The sequence below is a fragment of the Poecilia formosa genome, unplaced genomic scaffold (genome assembly GCF_000485575.1).
Source record: "Poecilia formosa unplaced genomic scaffold, Poecilia_formosa-5.1.2 Scaffold16, whole genome shotgun sequence".
Lineage (NCBI taxonomy): Eukaryota > Metazoa > Chordata > Actinopteri > Cyprinodontiformes > Poeciliidae > Poecilia > Poecilia formosa.
Window position 1 is genome coordinate 409,549 of NW_006799955.1, and position 23,019 is coordinate 432,567.

Sequence of the window (23,019 nt, forward strand, 5' to 3'; positions counted from 1 at the left end):
AAAGATGATGCTTTGGTCATTTGAACCAAAATCCAACATTTTAGCTTGCAAGGAAAATGATATATGTTGAACTTAATTAATGCTGCATGTTATTATACGACATTATTATAGCACACAATCCACCATTATGAAACATGGGGGCAGCATCATGCTGTGGCTAGGCTTTCTTTTTGTTGATCGAAACAGGGATAGAGCAATCCTGACAGGAAACCTTTTAAAACTCAGCAGAAAGTTGAGATGGGAGGAGATTGACCTTCCAGCAGAACATCAGCCCTACAGTACAGCTACAATGGAATAGCTTAGTTAAAAGCCTGTTTAAGTGTTAGAATGAGCCTCTCAAAATCCAGATCTAAATCCAATAGAAAACCATTAGTTGTAAAATGTGGATTATTAAAAGTGCACGGATACTTCTGGAAGACACTGTACTTACCATGAGTCATTTCTCAAATCCCGAATGCTTAAATAGCATTTTTGATTTATCATACCATTATAGGGGTGTAAAAAATAAACACCCATGCAGCTCTCAGTGCCAAGTAATCTGATTCACTCTTAGAAGAAGGTGTGAGGAAAAGGCGTTAATGCAAATGGTCTTTGTTCAGATGAGACCGCCCTCTATTTTCTCGTCCATATATGACTTTCAAATGACACCGCGTGTTGATGGCTTATTCTCTATCTCGCACAGCCAGATACCTCCGGGGATGCTCTTAGCATTGCTTTCAGACTGATTACATTCTGTATTGATTGTTAAAGTAAACACAACCCAAGATTCCACCTCAAAACATCTCAGACATTGTATTAATAGTGCATGAACTAAATATGCAAACATGGAGTTAAAAATGACTGTAATACATTCCGCTTAGTTCCATCTACAGTACAAGTAAGGGGTGGAGAAAAAAAAAATAGTACAGAAAACAAGCCAGATGGCTTGAAGAGAGGAGATGAGAGAGTGGGACACTCAGGTGCGAGGAAGGAAGAGAGACATCAAGATGTGAGAATTTCAGAAGGCTGGAAACGCTCAGCAGAGCGACAGAAATAAACATGTGAAGCTTTTTAAAGAAACACGTTTAGCTGAGCGAGTATTTTTGGACCGGTATCAGGGAGCCGCAGTATTGTATATTAAATGTGTGTGTGGAAGATGGAAAGGGAGGATTTCAGACAAGATTTAACTTCTTCCACTCCGGGGCTTAATGTATCATTGAGAGCAAAATGCTAGCAAGGTCAGAAGGTCAGCAGGTCACAAGGCACTGCATAAATATCAAGATTAAGATGTTTAAGGTCTGAAATTGACTAAATTTAGAAAAATATTAGAAGCTGGAACTCTACATGACAGTGATTTGATTATTTTGAGTGAATTTTCAGAGCCTGAAAACTAAAGTACTCCACATTTTTTTCAACAAGTTGAATTTTCTTTTTCAGAGCTGTGTGGCTACTGGCACAATGACAGTGTAAATAATCTGCATGTTCTGCATTCTGCTCTTTTTCCATGTTTAACACTTGACCAAAGCCAGTTCAAGACATAACCAACTGCTTGGGGCCCTGCTGACCTGATGCCCATAAAGGTCTTGAAATAATGCATACAGGCTTAAAAATGTGCTAATTTAAAGACACAATGCAGATATGACAATGGATTAAAGTAAATGTGCAGACAGAAGTCCAATATATTGATCAGAATTGGCAGATCTTCAGGCTGATCTGACTCTGATCCGTAACCCAGTTGGAAGAAGTAAAAAATTCAGATCGTTTTTTGATCAATGAAAAAGATCAGAAAAAGGTCAATCACCAGATAGCAAAAAGACTTGCTGCAGGAAATAAGACAGATGAACAGAGTACAGCAAAAGTTCTCCATTTTTGTTTTATTCCTTGTTGAACTTTCAACTTTTGCTCATCATTAAAGAAACTGGATTTAGAAATATTGTCTGTGTTTTGGAAATTGCTGAAGACGATTTACGTTCTATGATATACACATAGAAATGATTGGTTTTGTCATATTAACTTTGCTGACAATGCTAATGGCTAAAATGATATTGTAATCCTTAACGAGAAATGTGTATCAGCTGGTCAAATGTTTACAAAAGCCATCAGAAATGGACAAAAAGGCAAAATTATTTTACATTTTCTTACATTTTCATGAAATAGTGCTCATGTAAACATTCAAGAAATTTTTGAGAATAGTTGTTTTATGGTGAAAGTCATTTTGCTCTGGCCTCTGAAAAGCTAATAGCTTCAGTCTGACCCAAAGTCTAAGTATGCATATATAACAAAAACAAGAAGATGGTAATAATGGACAAATAATTGAAATTTAATAATATTCCAATATCATGTGATTAGTATTACTGTTAGAATAACATAGTACATTGCATGATATCAGTTTGCAATAATACAGTAAAAATCCAATAATCAATTGTGAAAATGTAGCCCTTACAACTTTAGTACCAATTAGAGATGAAAGGAAAGAGCTAAATGCACCGTACTCAGTTCTAAATGTACATATTACACTAATTGAGATGAGAAAACCCCACATTTTCTTAAGTGTGTCTGGTTCTTAAAACACAGCGAGGTTTAATGACAGACGGATCAGGGATCGGTCACCGCTAATTAAACAATTGGAGGAACAAAGACAGGATGAAAGAAAACTCTGCAGCGTCTCGAGTGAAGAGGCTTGACATTTGGTTGCTTGAGCTTAACAAGCCTCTCTGAGACAAACAACATAAAGCAAAAGCAGCGGGAAATGAGCGTAAAAAAGAATCACGCGGGTCAGATGCAGTTGCACTCTAATAAGGTGTTGCACTCAAGAGATATATGAACTAAGTCAAGACAAGAGCAAACTGCTTCCTGCAATACTTTACCACATTCTTGAAAACACAGATATGCTCTGACTGAACACAATCCTAAAATTGCTCAAATTGAGTGTTTCAAAAGCCATCTAGCTGCAAGGGATACAAATGAAAGTTGTAGGCAGCAATAAAAAACTCATAAAACTGTCCTGCTGGTGCATTTATTTGTGGGCTACGGGATAAAAATGACTAACATGTGAATCACACGGAGATTGTGTTTGTGCCGTTTGAAAAGCTTTACATTTTCTACCAATTTGGGCTGAGCATTTGTTAGTAATGGCTGTGACGTCTGGGTGATAACAGCTCAATGCAATCTGCTCTTAAACTTGTTTTCTCCAACAGAATGATTTTAAAAAGACAGATCAAGCCTTTGGTGGTGTCGGAGCTGAAATTGAGCTACTCCCAAGCCTGCTGTTCAGCTCTTCTGAACCACAGCCGACTTTGGGTGTTCTTTGCTGCACTGGTGGTTTGCTGATGGCCTCTCTTTCATAGCAATCCTTCAATGCCCAGTGTGGTGAAAGCAAAGTTGAATCATGTGGCCTCAAGCCCTCTGCATCTTACCTCCAGTGGCAATCAATCTGCACCTCATACACATTGTCTGCCATGGGTGACTAATCTTTTATACTTGGGAGTATTTCTTTTCGAATGCCTTTTAAAGGCCTTTCAGGAGTGGTAAGGCACAGTCAGCTCCAAAATTAAGTTGTGCTAGTTGAAGCCTGACAGAGCACTTCATTTAGCTTCAGACTAGCTGCCACAATGTGTTGTGGGATGAATTTTTCAGGGCTTGATTATGTTGTCAACTGTAATTTCCATCTACTGACGCATAATGGTATCTGTTGTTATGTTTCTCCACAATTTCAGGACCCTAATCTTCCATTTACTTTGAAAGTCAGTTCTGGAAATAGTGTCAAATTCAACCTGATAACAACAGTAAAAACAGCCAGTGTCATTCATATTTTTTATTTTATTTTATTTTTTTATTTTTTTGTGCAATTTGATAGAGACACAAATAAACGGTTTAATACTGAATCTATCACCAGCTCTTACAACCGGCGATAGATTTATGCATGAGGCAGCCAATGGATTTAAAAGTTGGGATTAGTGTGAAACTTTTGCAGTCAGATTATTTTCTGGGGTTTCTGATTGATTTTTATTGCTCTAATCACTGGAAACACAGCTTCAGAGTCAAAATCAAATGCAGCTTTAGTCCTGCTGACTATCATGTTAGAAGTCTGGTTCCATGAAGTCTTCATGCATCATTCATATTTATCCCGGCTACTTGGCTTACTCTCATTTCTCTTGCAAGAAACCATTAAAGGTCTTGTTTTTGTTAAAAGTATGGCCGCTCACATTTTTCACATAGACGTCATTCATTTCAGGTGGATTTTTGTCAAATTACTTGCGCTGCCAAAGCTTGAGGCGCAATGTTATAAGAGGGGACTAAATAAAGCTCAGTGTCTGCACACATTGTATAAAATATCAACATTTGAAAGCAGTGAAGTATCTTATGATTCAATGACGTTGTCAGTAGTTCTACCTACATTTACTGTAGACAGAGCACTGCGTAATAAAGAGTAGAACAACTCAAAACAGCATTATAGAGATTTTAGTTGTGTTATTTTTATAAGAAATTATAGTAGTTACTTCATTCAGCTCCAGAAACACTTATAAATGTCAAAGTACTAAGGTAACTCATCATTATCAAATCTTTTAATCGTCTGGTAAATATAATTAATTTGGATTAATCAGTTTTTAGCTATGTTTGGCATATCTGTCTTAAGCTGCTTTAAGTGAACAAGTCCCATTTTAAAAAAAAAAGAGAGAGAGAGAGAGAGAGAAATATCCAGGTAGTAACACTGCCCTTGACATCAGTCTCTTCTGGCCAGCAGGTTGGACCCTCAATTTGCCCGAGGATTGACTCAGTTAGACATCAGATTAGCGTTAAGTCAGCTAAACCGATGTCAATTCAAGAGTCCAAAAACATTATATATTTTGAAGATAGATTGTGATCTTGGTAAGGTTGTTAACTCCTCTCACTGAAGTCAACAATGAGTGAATGGCAGCCTCAAATAGACCTACAGTTACCGCAACGACACACCTACGTTACAACCTGCCTTTGCCATAGCAACCCTCCCACATGATGCTTTGCGGCGGCTGAGAATAGTCCAGAGTTACTATAACAACTATACCCACTAACACCAAGCTGATAACCAAACTGATTCACATGCCCCTCTCAGATACACCTGTGAAAAGCTAAAAAAATAAATAAATAAATAAAACAAGAAGCGACATCACAATCATTTGCTGCACTTCTTTCAAAGGATATTTAACACTTTTACTTTGCATCTTTGTAACAAAGCACTGCAGGAATCAGACCAAATCAGTCCGTCTCTGCCTTTTTCTGACAGGCTAAGATGGATGGTAAACAAACCAAGATCCTCCAACAGCCCTGCTGACCTCAATCTGCAAGGGATTAGGAACAGCATGAGATGACAATCTTGGGCACTAACACTCATGTTTACCACTTGTGAGGACATTGTTGCGACTTATTCTACCTGCTGGGTGCTAAACTGTAACCATCAGAACAGCCTTAAAATATTACTTTGGATACATTTAATATCTGGCTTTGAGATGCTAAAAGCTTAATGTTGTGAACATTTTTGCCATTTCAAAGAAATTGTGAGTGCATGAGTGAATTCAGTCTCGTCTGAAGTCTTTATTTATGCAACTTAAATGTGACTTGAGTTCACATGGCATACTGGAATTTGCATCTTCACTAAGTTAAAAATGACTTGACACAATTTCAAACAGGTCAAAAGCTCCTTTTTATGTTTATTTAAAATCAGCTTCACTTAAGAAAAAATCCTGGAGATACTCCACTGGAGAGGTTTTATCAAATAATGATGGAAGCTGTTTTGATTTGCACATTTACAAATATATAATGCATGAAATTGTTAAGGTTATGAGAAAATTAAGTAAGTTTGTATTTCAGTGTCTTAACTGGAGAAACAGTTTCATCTGGAATAATGAACAGAAGAGCCTGTAAAGAGCAGATTGACACCGACATGTCAGGGGATTTGTTAACTTTGTGTGACAGATTGTAAATTCTATTGAACATATGGAAAACCAACAGAATTTTGGAGAGAAAAAAACTGTGGATAATTAAAAAAAAAGTAAAAAAAAAAAAGTAAATGACTGAACCAAACAGATCAACAAAGCAGAACCAGGAGATAAAAAAAAAAACAAAAAAACAAAAAAAAAACTGAAACATCTATTTAGTTGAAAAGCATTTCTGTTTTCCACAAAAATACTCTCCAGTTTTTATAAAACTCATGCTATTATTTTAAGTTTTGTCAGTTTCACTTGAGATCTTGAATTTTTAACAGTCTTTCCTCTAAAATTTAAAAGTTGCTCCAACAAAAAGATGCTTATTGGTATGCAAAAACTATCCTTCTGCCTCTCAAAAGACTCCAGCTTTCTGACTATTTAAAATCTGCTACTAATATCCAAGCTTTTGAAGGTCCCCAGAGCCATCTTTTAAATATTGTTTACTTCTGACTTTAACACACAAAAACAAATGCATTTAAACTATAGTCTCTAAAATGCAATTAAATGTGATAACTGAAACAAAAACAATGTAAATTATAAATTGGGAATTGCACTATTTTAAAGAGAAAATGAATGTTTTCGGTTTCCCTCACTATTCCTGACAAATTCCAATGAAATGCAATGAACTTCCTTATTGGAATTACACATTTTAATGTACAGAAGAAAATTGCAACATAACAGTGTGCGCTTACAGATGCAGATACAATGAAATTCAATCCAATAAAACTTTGTTTTTATCCCAAAGGGAAATTAAATGATGTTGTAACTCTTGATATTCCACAATAACATATTCTGGATGACAGCATCAGTTGTTCCCAAACACTGCTACTCCACCCCGTTTGCTTTTGCTGCTCCTCTTTAAATCTTTGTCTGGCTATATATTTAGAAAGGAGGGCAGAGAGATGTTGGAGTCTGAGATTTTGCCCATTATGATTTATGAAAGAGATTGTTTAATTATAGAGATAATAGTGACTAAACCTAGCTCTAAATGCTATAGTTTTACACTGGCTTAAAATATGAACATTTTAGACATTTTAATTATTTTCAATCAGGTTCTTTCTCACAGAGAGAATATGAGCTCAAAATAATGTTGACTGAGTTAGTTCACCAATAAATCAGGTGAAATCTGAAACTTGGACTGAAACTCTCCATATTTATCAGTTATTTTGATTGGCACCGACACCGTCAGTTCGCTGTAAGTCTTTTAACCTTTCTTTCTGCTCTACCCCATCTTCAGCTTTAGCTTTCATCTCCCTATATTCCTGATCTTCCCTTACATTTTTTAGCTTTTTGAAGTGACTGACGCTTGTCAACCCTCCAGCTGGCCTTTTAAGTCTAAACACGCGAGGTGAGAAGCATGAGGGGGCTAAAGGACGCCAAGACGAGAGGTGGGGGCGGGGGGAATTTGCAAAAGATGACATGAAGAGGAAAAGATGATTATTCATGAAGTCTCATCTGTGCGCTCGGCATGCATGTGGCTCTTAGCATCTTTTCACACTGTGGCGTTACAAAAGCAGAACGGATGGAGTAAAGTCAATGGAAAAATCAAATGGCTGTGTTGTGTTTTTAAGTATTAATGCTTGCGGAAATGTTGTGTTTTCCTTAAAGGATTGAGCATCTGAGAGTCAAGGTTAATCCCTTCTGTCTTCTCATAAGAGAGGTTGATTAGTGGAGGAAATGCTGTGACTCATGTTGGCTCTTTGCTGAAAATGTTCAGCTTTTGTTGTGTTGGCTGATGCAACCTGCCTGTTCTTTCATTTACTAAGTAATGAATTTGTGTAATCCTCCCATAGCGTAGGGTAATATTATGAGTGGGAGTATTGTCACAATTATTCATAATAAAATTACTTTTCAAAAACTTGGTAAGAGATTACTGCGCAACATCTCAGCGTATGCAGGCTTTTTTCAGACTTTCAGGTCTGTTTCATGAGGTTTCAGGCAAAAGTTTATTGTCAGAAAAGACAACGATTGAGCTCCTTGGTCTCAGTAAAACAATAATAATGTGTGGAGGAGTTAAGGTCAGACTTTCATGTCTAAGAACACGGCGCCAGCTGCCATGCATGATTGTGTTGAAACTTTGCCGAGGGTCTGTTTCACTGTCAGTGATATTAGTGTGTTGTAAAAGTAGACGGTGCCGTGAAAGAGGAAGGACGGCCTCCAAATTCTCCATTCTTCATTTGCCGAGTGCAGTTATGACAAAATACCTCATAAATTTAAACAGGGGCCACCAATTCTTGAATTTCAACTTTTTGCAGTTTTTGGTTGGATAATTATACCACAATAAGACAACATACTTAAAATAAATTATTATTATAAAATTCCCAAATTCTTTTGACATTCGCATTTGAGCATTTCTTACTTTAACTTTATATCCATATTCCAAAGTGACAAATATTCATATCTATTTTCTTTTAACCAATTTAACAGACAACCACTCCAGCTGTTCGGCGATGGTCAGACTGGGTTAAGGTCTTGAGTGTCTGTTGTGTGCATGTGTGTTGCTACAAAGCAAATGGCCACTTGGCAGAGCCAGCAGGGTAATTATTGTTAATTACTCTGTGAAACGAAGAGCACTACCGAGAGGAAAACAGAGTGAGTGGGTGAGATCCTCTGCTTCTACTTCATGTGAGTCCAGCCCCAAGACACACAGCCGACATCACTCAGTGACCCAGAATGCCTGCAGCAAATGCAGATCTACTAGGTCGCAAGGTAAAACATAGAAAAATAGGTGCGGAAGCTCTGCCTACACCTGACTTTTGTAATCCAACATCATAGCCATTCACATCCTCCGTGGCTTTGTTATTTTCTGCGAGAGCTGCTGATGAGTCAGAGTGAGGGTTGAAGTGGTTCAACTGGGATATAGGAAGAGAGGGAGGATGAAAAAAGACAGAGGAGGGAGACAAAGAGGAAGAAAATAACTAAGATGAACAAAAGGCCAATCTTTGTTTAGTTGATGCATCCGGTACGCACACAAGTCCAGGTAAAGGGGGAGGGGGGAACACATTACACAAAGATTTTTTTATCACCTACATACAGACAATGTCCCTCACGTTGTCTGGAGAATACAAGAAGATGCTACAAATCTGTTAAATAATAGTTTTTTTTTTCTCAAATCACAAGAAAAACTATTTCAAACATCTGAGAGCAAACTCTTGTAAGCTGAGGTCTATACGTTCTATGTTCCCAAGGGTGCCAGCTTAAAGCAAGGATAAGGAGTGAAACAAGAAAAAAACAAGAAAAAAAAGAAAAAAGGAGCCAATATCTAGATAATGACTTGGAGCCGCAAATAAGAGACATGTGGTAGCCTTCTGTAATAGAGAACAAAGGAAAGAGTCGGGGAAAAAAAGGACAAGAGTTGAACGGTTTCACTAGGGATCGGTGTCCGCAGCATGGGGTACATCCATAATAGAACATATGCATGTGATCAAATGCAGCCGTTCCCCTAATTTAATTTGAAATACAAAACAGTTCTTTTTTTTTAAGTATTGCCCATCCAGTTGTACGAGTTTGTGTGTTGTTATGCAAAATATGTGCACAAAGGTTGATGTATGTGGGCCTAGAGAAACCACTTAAGCTGAAAGGAGAGGCAAAATGTTTCTTGTTTTAAGATGGCAACTGTCAGCTTGTCGGCTAAAATGAGGACTGATGTCAGCAGGTCTCATCAGTTGCAGCCAAGCAGCAGCTAACAAGGCTCTATTAACGCAGAAGTGTCCAGAAAAACAATGCCACTGACCACTGATTATTGAGTAAAACAAACGCTCCCCTTTCAAATGCTGATGTCTACTCTCGGCAAGTTCGGCCCTCCACTAAATATGCTTGTGGGCATTTTTCAAATCACATCTTCTTCCACGTGATTAAAAAACAAACAAACAATTGACTGTCATGTGTTGGTTTTCAGTTTTATGGAACATCACAAGAATATCACCCACTCCAGTTTCAGGGCTTAGTTTCAGAGCGTGTGCTGAAGCAAGTTTTAACTGATTCTTTCATCAGCTTGGCACAACTGATTACATGGAAGGAAACATACTCTTTTCCAAGCGTATTCAAAGAAAATTTACTTGACAAATATTGACTGAAGGGGGATTAAAGAAACTGTTAAGAGGAAGACATTGAAAAAACAAACAAACCCAATAGCACTGAGTCAGAAGAACCATCTGTAGGGGCGAGAATCACATCCGGAGCATCATATTGATTAACTTAAACTAATATTCAGACAGGACACTTCTACTTGTGGAAGTAGTGCTGCTCTTACAATAACATTTTTGGGAACCTCTGTGTATGAATAATTGCTTTCTTAATAACTCCTTTACAAAAAAAAAAAAAAAAACCAACAAAAAAAAAAAACACCAACATAAAAAATAAGCCTTTCCACTGCTTTGGGCAACCTACCCCATAGAGTCAGACAATCTGGGCCATGATAAACCTGAGAAGCCATGGTGGTCGTCCCTTATTTTAGTTTCTAAAAGGTGGCATCCCTACCAGTCAATCAGGTGTGTACATAAAATCAAAGGGTATTTCCACTAAATGTTTCTCTTGATTAAAAGAGGTCGATTGTTTGTATTTTTTCAAAAAAAAAAATAAATAAATAAATAAAAAAGTCATAGCATTTTCAAAGTTGTAATTGTCCCCATCAGAGTGGCATTTGTAATCAGGTTTGACTGAGAAACAGCAAAGGTCACAATCAGAGTCTATTCAGGGGTACAACACAAAGACCACACTTCCTAAATTGTGCTGGTAGAACATAAAGCAATATATGATTGAGGGATGTCCTGTATTGTTGTCAGTAGACTGGCATGCTGAGAAATTTTTCTCAGTAAATGATAATAATTTTCATTTCACAATTATCTCGTGATAAACTGCAATAAAATACGATGCAGAATATGCAATCAAAAAGAGTGCAGAAATGACCTTTAACTGAATATAAACCACAGCAATCAAAACATCAACAATCTGAGGAAAAACAATAGCCATTGTATATTTTGTTGAATTAAAATGTAATTATATATAACAAGTCCCTCTTTGACTCGGGTCTAAGGTTTGACACAGACACAGCTGAAGGGTTTGTCAGAGTCAAGAGTAATTTTCACATTGCTGAATAGAAGTTTTAAAAGTTCTATTTTTATTGGCACAACATTCTCAAATGTAATTAAAACACCAGAGACCTGCATTTGCATAAAATCTTAGCTCTTTGCCATCTACAAAATTTCTTTGACTAATGTAAGGTTCCAAAATATGCCAGTCTTCTTATCTAATATATTCCATTTGCGTATGAAATCATCCAAGCAGAGGGCTGAGATGGAAATTGGAGGTCTTAATTATGTCTCTTTCGTTGCATATTAAGCATTGCATTTTCCGTATGCAACTGTCAAATGAAGGTAAGACCACTGGTCAGACGGCAGAAGTTGTTTCTACTGTCTGAAAGCAAACCATTATCAGCAAAAGTGGGCGAGCGGGTGAGCGGGCGGACGGATGGGCGGATGCTAAAAGTACTTTTTATTTCACACTTTTCAAGAAAAACATGCCCTGCAACATTCTAAATCCTCAAGTAAAAAGCAGCTGGACTAGTTCTTTATTTCTTGAATCCATTTCACATCTCAACTCAACTCAGCTTTTTCAGCTCTAAATTCAAGTTGGATTTATTGGGCTTAGAAGTTGTAGTTGGGAACAACCACACTAGTAGGGCTGTTAATGTCAGCACTGAGGTCAACAGGGTCCCATGATTCACTGGCACTGTCCACAATTTGGCTCAGAGTTTAGGTCTTTGTCACTTGAATATCCAAACAGGTCATCTTACCACACCAACAGTTCAGATGTTTTGGTCAAATGTCTCAAGGTGTGAAAAAACACACCTAACGAGACAAATCAGGATCAGGGCTGTCCTATATGTGCTAGAAAGATGAAACCTGAGGATGTCAGCCCCTCAGTTTAGCACTGGGTTTTCATGCCCAATGTTGATGGCTTCACTCCAGCATTAAACCCAAATTGAGCTCACTACAGTTCTAATTGCGAGTCTTGACCCACAGAGCTACCTATTTTATGTTGGGTCATTCGTTCTAGGTAGTTGTTTAAGTTATCTAGTATGCAGCTCTGAACCTTCCTCTCTGTTCTGGACAAATACCACACTGCTGAACTTCTATTTCATTGTTTTATCCCTGGGGTGAATGTGTTCCTGTCAGAGAATGGTGTTATGTTGAAACTGTACCAGAATATTCCACTTGGAAAATATCCTTTTTGTTCAGTTCCCTTCTATTTGAAAACTTTGTTTTCAAATAGAAGGAATTTTCATGCTGGATTGTCATATCCCGCGTGACTGAGTATATATAATGCATCCAAAATTATTGTTTTTTTTCTCAGTGGAAAATTGCAGAAATCCAGTCTCTGTACATGATTGTTTTCTATACACTGTTTTTAAACGGATTAAGAATGCATTTTAACCTTATGGCTAAAAGCAAGTTGCTCAAACGCCAGTGTTTTAAATGTGAAACTATAAAGTGAATGTCTGACGCTACGTTCAAATGATCAAGCAGAACTCCACACTGTAATATCACATGACTCCCAATCAAATCAAAAACTGTGAAAAAGAAATGAAACAGAAGATGTAGGTGAAGAGATGGGGTTATAGCTGAAAGGGGTGAGAGGATATGAGAGGTCTCAAAGTTGCTGTTATGAGATTTTAGCGTGAAGATGTGAAGTCTTCTGCCAACGAAACATCACTGCCAGTGGTTGCGAGAGTGTGTGTATATGTGTGTCCTGTTCTCGAACATAAAAGGTCACAGCAGCTGAAAGGGAAACTGGGCTCCACATTTAATAAAAGGATCTCCAAGTATTATTTTATCTCTTGTTGCACCGTCATTCATGCCCAGCCCACTTTTCTCCTCTCGTCAAGAAGTCCTTCCATCAGTCCGCCACCACTTAATGCAGTTCTTGGTTAGTGTATTTATTATTATTATTATTTTTTTTTTTTACTGTAAGTGAACTGACTTATCAGCTCCTAATTATCACTTCTTCTGTTTTTCATCACTTTCCTCCTCCAGTTCGTCATCCTCCTCCCGATGGCTTTGCAACACCCGATTCCATAAACACAGTGTGTGTTAAGGGAAAAGATGGGATACAATTCTCAATCTCGCTCTGTGAAGATAGACTGTTATAAAATCAGTACATTATATTTTATATATATTTTATAACAAATCTATGTACTGATTGTCACTGTAAAGACTCCTCAGTGTTGGAAATTGAGTCATTCCCTTTAAATTTTTCACATTCTGTCACCTTACAGCCACTAACTTATACATACTTTAGATTTTACGTGATAGATCAACACAATGCAGAATGCCACCATAAGGGGTCCCAAGCCAGCGATTCCTTGTGCCAGCTCCAAGTGCTGATAAACGCAGAGGGTCCAGAGTCATTACTTACTATAAACACCTTTTTTTGCAAATACGGCCACAAATTTTGGGGGTATGTCTCTACCAGCTTTGCACAACAGCACCAACATTTTGCCTGTTCTTTGCAAAATAGTTCACACTCAGCTTACAGACTGGATTGAGAGCATTTATAAATATACATGTTTTTAAGTCTTGACAGGCCTGTTCCTTCTAATGCGTTAATATTCTTTAATCTCCAGCTGAAGTTTAGTTGTTTCGCAGCTCCTAGAGCCAGGTTCACACTGTGTGATTATTGGTCCTCCAAGACAAAATATTTCCTTATAGAAAAATTGTGAGAAAATTTCAGGTCATGAGCCTACCTCTGTGATAAGTTGGTATTGGTATTTGTGAAGTTAGTTTTCCACCTTTTACATGGAGGGTAAAAGATTTCATTTCATCTGACCAGAGCATTTGATTTGACCCCTGACATGGCAAGAGGAAACAGACATGTTGTATTTTTGCAGATGATCACAATATGGTCGACCCTTTACATGTGAAGAAACTTCTCGAGGTCCTTCAGTTTATATGTGGGCATCAGCGACACTTCAAAGTTTGACTTATTAGAAATTTGATAAATCATGCCTCCTTTGTCCACTTGGCCTGTCACACAATACTTCATTAAAAGTCATGATGTTTGCGACTTTAGCAAAAAGAGAAAATCTCAAAGTTATTTTTGGGAAGCAGTGTCATCTTATGTTTCAGCAATAAAGAAACAAATCCAAGCTCCTAAAAGAGTCACAGTAGGGATAAACAGTCAACCTGGGCGGTTTGTAAACCCAGCCAAACACACAGGTAGTTAAGTCTGAAGGAATGACAGCTCTCTGACCTACTCAGATTAGTCGAGTAGGCATTTCCACTACGGTGCAGAGGTATTCCCCCTTTTGCACACACACACAAACAACCCCTCACTGAGGGGTGTGAGTCAGCTACACTCTGCCCCACAGTCTCAAAGGATCTGCTGCTCATTAGCACAGAAATTTGGAGGAACACACAGGAGGTTAATAACAGAACAAACTGGAACTAAACAGGATCTACTGCCATGCATTCCACTATAAAACAGTCAGGAGGCTGTACATGATCTCAGCATCACACGTGTTGTAAAGTGGTTAATCTTAATAAACCTATATTTTCTGAGTGTAATCTTAGCATCTACACAACCTCCTATACGCCTCTCTGACATAGATGCAAAGGATATAAAGTTGCCTTTAAAGAAAAATGCTACAATGATGCAGCATCTAAAAGAAAAAAAGCTGTCTAAGAGCACAGATTAAATCACACACACACACACTGAGTTTGGGAGGCCCCGGGGGGACCTTGAGTTGTTGACCTGGTCTTTAAACTCCACAGATCTCCATCTGATCGTGAAAATATGTGAAGTCCCAGAACAAGCGTGACCTAGACCAGTGCCAAATGATCCTTTGAGTGCAGTAGGAAACCTCCAGAGGCACTACTTTCTTTCCAGCCACGGATTACAGATTTTGCTGGCAGGTTGTTGGTTTATATCAACATGGCATTATAAGAGTTAGAAAAACTTGAAGTATACAGGAGGGATCTTCAACTCCAGAGTTTGAGGGGTGATGTCCTGCAGCTTTTAGATGTGTCTCTGCTTCAACAATAATTGAGTCAAATAATTAGGTCATTAGCACGACTCTGGAGAAATGAGGAGGTAATTCATCCATGTCATTCAGGTGCGTCGGAAAGTCCCTTGAGGACTGGAGTTGAAGACCCCGGGTACATAAAGCTAGTTTAGCATTTTTAAAGTGATTTTTTTTTCTTAAATATATCATCAATACCTTCCAAAGAGAGATGCCATATTGTAGAAGATTAAAGAACTTCCCACAGCGATGGGAGGCAAGCCAGCCAAATTATCTCTCCATTAAACCAGATTTTTGTCACTTAAAAACAACTCAAACTGAAAAGGTTTTTTCCATGAGACCTTTAGCTGCATTGTTCTGCCTGTTTGGCTGATTGTCAGCCCAGCTGGATAGATTCCAAACAACTAGTAGACCAGAAAATGCAACAAAAAAACAACAACAAAAAAAATATAGCAAACATCCAAAAGTTTACTTCACTTTTGTCATGCCTCTCAGGCAGCTCTACACAGCCGGCTGCATCAACCAGCTTAACTTGGATAATAATAGGAATGTTGTTTGGCTTACAAAACGGCATGAAACTAATAGAGGGAGTGCATATGATTAATACTCATTGATACTGTGTTGTCTCCCATAGATATAGCATCTTCAGCTCCAGTTGTTTGAAATTGAAAGAATGCGCTAAGACAGAGGGTCCGGTAGGCTAGCTGGTAGCCTCCGAGAAGTTCTTTATTTCTTTACAAACTCACTGGCATTCAACATATTTTTACTACAGTTATGATTTTACAGAACCTTATTAAAAAACAAACAAACAGTCAACTTAATATGGTGTAGCAAATAAGCAAAATAGCTCTGGGGTTCATCTAAATTCCTGGTCTAAACCAAAATTCAATGCAATCCTGTACAAATGATGTAAAATAGTCTCCTTATTCTTGGCTGCAAGCAGGGGGTTCCAACTTCCCATTAACTGCCTACATAAAAGCAATAATTTTCCTGGTTGCTTCTGCACCCCAATTGCCGCTGCCACCCTGGACAACTGCCCATATGACCCATATCTAAAAAAAAAACTAAAAAAAAAAAACTGGTGATGTAGTCTTTCTTGTATAAGTTTTGAGTTGTACATTTTTTTTTCCATCAAGCTGTATACTTAATAAATCCTAAGAAATATAAATTCTAAACCAAAGAGAAATTAGAAATGATCCAAATATGTAAAAATGCCCCTCCAGAACAACCAATAAAGAACTCGGGGCTGCAGTGAACGTCTCCTCTTGGAAAGTCAAGATCAAGAGTTGGTGTCATGTCTCACCTCTCCAGCATCGGCGGAGTTGACTCTGCTCCCCAGGCAGTTTCACAGCTATTCAGTTGTGACAAAAAACAACCCTCATGTTGTTCGGTAAACAACACGGTAATGACAACAGAAATGACTCACATTTTTGACAGGTGAGACGGTGACGCACAGGTTACTTCAATGACTAAGAGGCAAATGTCCTTCACACTGCTTTGAACACCTGACTTTCTAAACCACTAAAGTAGAACTGAAGGAGTTCTTTGAGATGAGATGGAACATAATGTCCATGTCTGCCTTTTATTCATATACTTGAGAGATATGTTCTCAGCTTTCCTCAGAAATAAACAGTTCCAATTGACTGGTTTAAAGAAGCAACTTCCTTCCTTACACTGCGAATGGAGCTCGTTTCCATGAAACTCTACTGTTAAATTTAAATAACGTTAAAGTAATCTTGATCCGTGTTCTTTATTAAGCTCTTCACTGAACAACAAAATATTTTATTGTTGTTTTTATACACCGCACATGAGCCACTAACCGTGCAGAGTATAACGCCTCCCAAATTGCATCAACTGTTCTCCGTGTCCCAATCCTTCTTGTAAAACAATTTTAAAAGTGAAATTGCTGGGAAAGTAAACCGTTTTTAATTTACCCTTTAAAGAACACATTGTATTAAAATGAGGACAGACATTTGCAATAAGCACAATGATTATAAAGGTTTGTTTTTGCTCTAAGTGCAAATAGCATTTATAGAGCCAGCGCAGCATGCCAGTGATAAAAGGGAATAAATCTTTCTCGTGTGCCTCCAGAAATAACCTAAAACATAAAAGTAAACACACTTTACTCTTAAGAAAACAACTGCATTTACTCTTGCTTTAATATTCTAGCGGTGATGTCTACTAAGCAAAATGGCTGAGATTAATTATGATAAAAACACAATGCTACTTACATGAAAATAAAGCAATTCAGAGCGAAAAAATCTTTTGTGAGGATGATCAACAATGACAAGACAGCGTTTAGTACACTTAATGGCAAGGGAAAGTTAATTATGGTAACTTAAATGGATACCCTGGATATGTTAAGCTTGTATTTTTGTAACTACTCCTTATGTATGAACAAAATGTAGATAACTTTGTGCTTGTGAAGCCTAGGTTGTCCTCGGTTTTACTAAAAGGAAAGTCAAGTAACATGATGTATTTTTCTTTCTCTGGAATCAGCTCTACATTTGGTTGTCCTGCCCTAGTTGGACGATCCTGCACAGTTTCTTCTACTGTTAACAAGTTATTTACTATCGATATAAACGACAAGGAATGCGAGATATTCTGACTGACATCCTGATATTTTCTAGCTTATTCTGACTAATAGTCTGTAGAGATGAATGGCAAACAGTAAGTACATCTTTTATACATGTCTATGCTTTTATGACTTTGGATGCTTTGATTATTATTATTATTATTATGTTTTTGGCTTCATTTTTACTCAAATAATGAAATAGAGAAATATGTTTGTTGTGACTCTCTATGTCCCTGAGGGTTAGATTTAGAACCTAGAAAAGGCCAAATTATTTATAAGCCAAAATGCCAGGATTGAGAGATGTAGACTGAAAGTCATAAATGCCTTTAATATTATACAGCTAACCTTGTAAATTTTGTCGTGTTTCCTGCAGCAGCAAGCATCTATCTCATACTAAAACTTCACAGCATCAAACTGAGACTAAATACACGGAAATTTAAAAAGTCAAATCCTTTCATTCTAAGAGTTTTTGGGGTTTTACTTAATGTTTTAGAAATGTTTTCATTTAACCTTCCTCTTGATATAATTAATAATAATGGCGGAGTCTAGTCTAAATCATTTCATAACCTGGTAGAGCTTAAGATCAGTGTGATGGGCTGCTGACCTGTCTAAGGGTGTACCCTGCCTTTTACTCGATGACAATACATTTACAGCTTTATAAGTTATAAATGTTTTGTTTTATATACACAAAATAAATGAATAAACAAAATGGAAAAGAAAAGAAAAACATATTAAGAATAGTTCTGCTACAACAAATATTAAGACTCCATTTCTTTTACAGATAACTGTCATTTTTTCTTTTCATCATTATAATTTTCTCCTTTCTTAAATAGTCCACTAATCGGTAACACTTTATTTGAAGGGGGTTGAATAAGACTGACATGACACTTTCACAAACATGACATAACACCCGTCATGAACATGAATAAGCCTTCATGAATATTTATGACTGTTGTCATAAAGCGTCATTTGGTAAATTATGACACTTTTAATACAAAGTTGACATTATTCAAAATGTCTTTGTTATGACAACTTGACATTAACCAAGAAATCATTACTGATATAAATTTGTTATAAAAGTATTACTGATTGCACTTTAAAAATTACGTAACTTTATGTTATTAAAGGTAAAGTTTAAACAGTAATGATTTATTGGTTAATGTCAAGTTGTCATAACAAAGATATTTTGAATAATGTCAACTTTGTATTAAAAGTGTCATAATTTACCGAATGACGCTTTATGACAACAGTCATAAATATTCATGAAGGCTTATTCATGTTCATGACAGGTGTTATGTCATGTTTATGAAATGTGTCATGACAGTCTTATTCACCCCCCTTCAAATAAAGTGTTACCCAGTACGGTAATCTAAATAATCACACCGAAAACTTAACTAAGTGAACATTTCCCACAATGCCATATGGTCTGCTGATCCTCTCTCTGAAGACGAGCATCATCTACAAACTCATTTTGCATAAAATTTGTTTAGATCCAACAAATAAATGTAACAAATGCAGACTGCTTGATAAGGAAACATTGCTGCTGATTCCCTGATAACAGATATTTTGAACCTGAAAGTGAAGGAATTACAAGATTATGAGTCAAAGCACATGCCCTAAACCTTTATCTGCTTTTATTAATCTCAAAACAAAGTACATCAAAGAGAATGATGTCGGTGGGTTTTCACCTATGATGTCTTTAATGAACAGAAACAAATTTAAACCTTTAAGTATTTAACCTACCAATTACTGGGATCAAGGTAAACTTTGTCAATTTTCATCACTGACTAAACAGTAAATATGATTGACAGCTAATGTGGCAAAAAAAAGTAAAAGAAAAAATACTTCCACAGTTTTCACAGTGTATTTTACAGAGCTTTACTTTTGCATATGTCCATTCTTTCTCATTGTAGAAAACAATTCGACAATAGAGTCAACAAAAGGAAAAAAGGTGGGAGAGCAAAAGAAAAGAAAGGTAGGCAGTGAGTGAAGGCTTGAGCTTTGTTACTGGAGGACGGTGACGTGCAGTTAAAAGGCTGAATGTTGTGATAAGAGAGGAATCCGTGGTGAGGAGAGGCTTTCTAATACGAGACGCTGTTTACACAAAGGCACAAGAGGAGGAATTAACTCTAAGTAACACACAAACACTTAGGAGCTCACATTCATATCTATACGGCATACACACACTCAATACGACACCGCATCTCATTGAGGCCCAGCCAGGAAGAAGAGCTTGACTGAGTGTGCTGCGAAGATGGAGAGTATGCGAGAGATTAAAAAGGCAAAGTGTGAGAGGAGGGGTAGTCTGAGGAGAGGTGGGAGTATGAAAGACAAATCTTCCTAAGAGCCGTTGAGGAGTGCCGTGTGCCAAGCTATCGTTGACAGAAATCCTTTTGACTATCGAAGATGTACTCATCATACCTAAACACATCAAATATTCTTCCTGCCCCTCAAATCAGAATTGCACTCCTCCTCTTGCCCTCCTCGGTGTCTTTATCCCTCATTTCTCTTCATCGTCTTTTCAACTTTTCCATCATTTTTGATTATTTCCAGGATTCCAACTCATTTTTCACATCCAAAATACAAAGCTTTCTAGGTAATATGTTTGGTTTTTTTTGTTTGTTTTTTTTGTTTTTTTATTTGTATTTTGGCCATTTTTTACTGTAAAAGTTCACAGTGAATTATTGTGCATGTATTTCAGTTGTTTATGCTTTAAATATGCTCAAACAACTGGACGTTCGACTGCCTGGACGGAATAACCGTTTAGACATTAAAATACCGACTACAGTCTGCAAATTACAAATATTTTTAGAGTTTCTATTTCCACAGTGCTCAGTTCTTGAGTAAACAAATACAGTTGCAGACATTCCCAGAATTCAAGAACTCTGAATACCCAATCTGCCCGCGTCTTTAACAAACACAAACTCCAACAAACACTGTTTACTCATAAAGACAGAGAAACAAACAAAGAGCTTCCAAGACACGGTTTATGTGTTTTCTCCATGGCTGCGGTCCTGGAGGTTCTTATTACACGTTCTGCTCAGGCAGCCAATAACAGCGTGTATGCTCGCACAGAAGCACACAGATGAGGCCACGCAATACTTTGTCTACCTACAGGCACGGACACCACAGCCCAGCAATCGTTCATGCAGCCTCCCACTTGTATTATATAAACTGATTTTATCAGGTATACAACGGTCCAAATAATTCTTAGGTTATCACTGCCAAGCTGTGCAAAGTTGGATTTTCCTCTCATTTTTTTTCCCCCTTCTACACCCCTTCCAGGAGCTCTCACTCGTTACCTTCATCTCTCCTCCATTGTTGCTACAGCCCCAGATGGTAAAGCACTGTGACCAATTAAGACCTCCCTGAGGACAGGACCAGCTATAGCCCCAGCCATCTGACCATTTTTGTCAACTAGTGAGTGTGTGTGTATGTGAAGCCTTTTATAGCAAATCACTGCATTTTAATCAGAGTACAAAGCCCCTTGGTTTTAGGCAAGTTCCACACACCTGCCTCCCTAAAAAGCGGCACATTGCCACGTAGATCCCAGGGCAGTCGCCGTAATGAATGTAAAGCCAAAGCCAAGAGGATCTAGACTATCATTTCGTGTAAAGCTGAGGTCGAGTGTGAAGCCAGCCAGAGGTGGGGAAGCTAAGCGGCACCACATGTGTTGTATCACTGTGAGAAACGGTGTCACCGAGGGACCGCGGCTAAGCGAGGGTGGCAGTGCTCTGTCACCAGGCATCCATCCAGCAGTACAGCAGCTGAGGGAGCGACTGTCTGTCTGAACTGCCAGCACTGTGGGGAATTAGGCATATGCCATCCCAGCTCCTCCCCTCTTACACGCAAATGCCTCGCTTTGACCACATAGCCCCTTGTTACCACTGTGGCATGAGAGCACAGGTGCCAGCATATGTCTGCTCTCTGCCCCCGTCGTCGGTTGCCACAGGGTTAAAACTGGTTTTGCATCTGTCTGTGCGAAGTGATGCAACCACGCATCCAGGTCACAGAAGCTAAATTAAAATGTAAAGGTATCACAGAAATAAAATTGGTTCCATAAATGTGTGTTCTTGAGATTCTCTGTCTAGTAGACCTGTCCAGTTCGGGTTCAATCAGTTAAGTGTTTTGGATTTTGAACTAAAGACGAGCAAAAGGCATAGCTGTCGAATTTAGAACCAGTGGGAAGGTGCAAAACTGATTTTAACTTTGGCATCACTGGGGGCTACCACATAATAAGTTGCAGTATTTTCAAAGTGTTCTCACGGTATTTATAACTCGTCTGTCACTGTTTCTATTTTCTTAGCAAACACCCAAAACACTGACAAACTATTTAAAATATATGGGAGCTTGTTAAAACCTAAATAGACTGAAGTTGTATTTAAACAGGTCCTTTTCTAACCATACTGACCCCTGAAACAACTTTTACACTGCAGTACATTAACATGAACCTAGGTGAACTCACAACACTGACATCCATTTACAATATGCAGATCAGTAGACCCTGTCGGTACCTTTCCTAAGGACACATTGACATGTGGTTGTGGAGGCTGAAAGCTTATTCACAATCTTCAATTGGGTAGATGACTGTTATCCCCACTATCCCATAACCACCCATCTTTAACCAGATGTATTCAATCAATTGTACTAGATTAAAAAAAGAAACACACACAAAAAACAGAGTAAAATAAATGAAACAAGGTGTCAAGCTTAAAGCACTCCTTCATCTCTGAATAACGGCTTTGGTTTATTTCACCTGGTAAAGTCACATGCTGATACCTACTGAATAACACTTCATGGCGAGAAATATCTGAGTAAATGTGTCCCTTCCTCAGTTCTTACCCCCGTTTAAACCCGTCTTTCTTCGATTTCATTCCAGTAAGCAAACTATTTGCAGTATACCTAAAATATTTTGTGTAAATCTATTATTTATGTAGCCAGGTGTTTCATAAAATCAGTGAATAACGGACCCATAAACCCATACACATTATATGAAACTCACATATATTTTAATAGTGTTTGATTTTATTTTCTGCAAACTTTGTATTACACCATATTCCACCTATAGTGATCCTTGGCCAACATGTGAGAAATTATCCAACCCTGCTCAAACCTTATAACTGTGAGCAGCCGCTAAATTGTAGACATTGTTTATAAGTACAGAAAATTGCAAGCATGATATAAAACATTACTTTAGATCGCTGAATGTCAAAGCGATGAGCGATACTGTCCCAAAAGATCACCTGGTCAAGCAGAGACAAAGGTAATTCTTACTTTGGATTTTATTCATTTGCAGCAGCACCAGAACTTCTGACCCAGACTTTAGATGGAAATGTGACTTGCTTTCCCAGAATAACTTACCTTCCCGGGCGTTATTTTTATTTACCTTCTGCACGGCACTTTAAAAACAGCTTTTGGTTAAGCTTTACAGCCCACACTTAAAATCCTATACATCAGACATGTTAACTTAATCTCAGTAAACA

The 23,019-nt window shown here is 37.8% G+C and overlaps 1 protein-coding gene across 2 annotated transcripts in view; it reads right to left on the reverse strand.

Annotated features, from left to right (window-relative positions):
* Positions 1 to 23,019, reverse strand: part of igsf3 (immunoglobulin superfamily, member 3) — a 107,293-nt gene that overhangs the window by 43,734 nt on the left and 40,540 nt on the right. The gene's annotated exons all lie outside the window — the stretch shown is intronic.